Here is a 1,599-nt window from a genome sequence, read left to right on the forward strand (position 1 = left end):
TATATTATAATTATATTTTGACAGTATCCGTTGTTTCTGATTGGCGCAAAAAAATCTTGCCTAGTGACGAATGATATGGTCATTGCTCAAAGCTATTTATATTCGAAATTGCATGAAAATTGGAAAACAGGAAACTATAAGCTTATCCAGGCAAAAAGCTACCATAATACGATTTCTTCGAGTAGATCGGTCCCTGGTCCACTTCTCGGAAAAAATGGATCATATATGCTAAAAAGCTACCTACGTACCGAATTTTAAGCAAATCGGACCGTAAATACGATTTTTTCGAATAGATCGGTCCCTGGTCCACTTCTCGGAAAAAATTGATCATATAAGCTAATATATGCTAAAAAGCTACTTACGTAGCAAATTTTAAGCAAATCGGACCATAATAAGATTTTTTTGAATAGATCGGTCCCTGGTCTACTTCTCGGAAAAACTGGATCATATATGCTAATATATGCTAAAAAGCTACCTACGTACCGAATTTTAAGCAAATCGGACCGTAAATACGATTTTTTCGAATAGATCGGTCCCTGGTCCACTTCTCGGAAAAAATTGATCATATAAGCTAATATATGCTAAAAAGCTACTTACGTAGCAAATTTTAAGCAAATCGGACCATAATAAGATTTTTTTGAATAGATCGGTCCCTGGTCTACTTCTCGGAAAAACTGGATCATATATGCTAATATATGCTAAAAAGCTACCTACGTACCGAATTTTAAGCAAATCGGACCGTAAATACGATTTTTTCGAATAGATCGGTCCCTGGTCCACTTCTCGGAAAAAATGGATCATATATGCTAAAAAGCTACCTACGTACCGAATTTTAAGCAAATCGGACCGTAAATACGATTTTTTCGAATAGATCGGTCCCTGGTCCACTTCTCGGAAAAAATGGATCATATATGCTAAAAAGCTACCTACGTACCGAATTTTAAGCAAAGCGGACCGTAAATACGATTTTTTCGAACAGATCGGTCCCGGGTCAACTTCTCGGAAAAAATTGATCATATAAGCTAATATATGCTAAAAAGATACTTACTTACCAAATTTTAAGCAAATAGGACCATAATAAGATTTTTTTGAATAGATCGGTCCCTGGTCCACTTCTCAGAAAAAATGGATCATATGTGCTAATATATGCTAAAAAGCTACCTACGTACCGAATTTTAAGCAAATCGGACCATAATAAGATTTTTTTGAATAGATCGGTCCCTGGCCCACTTCTCAGAAAAAATGGATCATATGTGCTAATATATGCTAAAAAGCTACCTACGTACCGAATTTTAAGCAAATCGGACCATAAATACGATTTCTTCGAGTAGATCGGTCCCTGGTCCACTTCTCAGAAAAAATGGATCATATGTGCTAATATATGCTAAAAAGCTACCTACGTACCGAATTTTAAGCAAATCGGACCATAATAAGATTTTTTCGAATAGACCGATCCCTGGTCCACCTACCCGAAAAAAGTAAATTTTTTTTAGCCTAAACATGGTGGTTACCGAAAGCTATTTATATACAAAATTTCATGAAAATCGGACCCGCCGTTCGCGAGATTACCTGTTACAAAAAAAAGGACTTCTCTTTATA

The sequence above is a fragment of the Rhagoletis zephyria genome, unplaced genomic scaffold (assembly GCF_001687245.7).
Source record: "Rhagoletis zephyria isolate East Lansing unplaced genomic scaffold, Rhagoletis_zephyria_1.1 Rzeph_scaffold_04550, whole genome shotgun sequence".
Lineage (NCBI taxonomy): Eukaryota > Metazoa > Arthropoda > Insecta > Diptera > Tephritidae > Rhagoletis > Rhagoletis zephyria.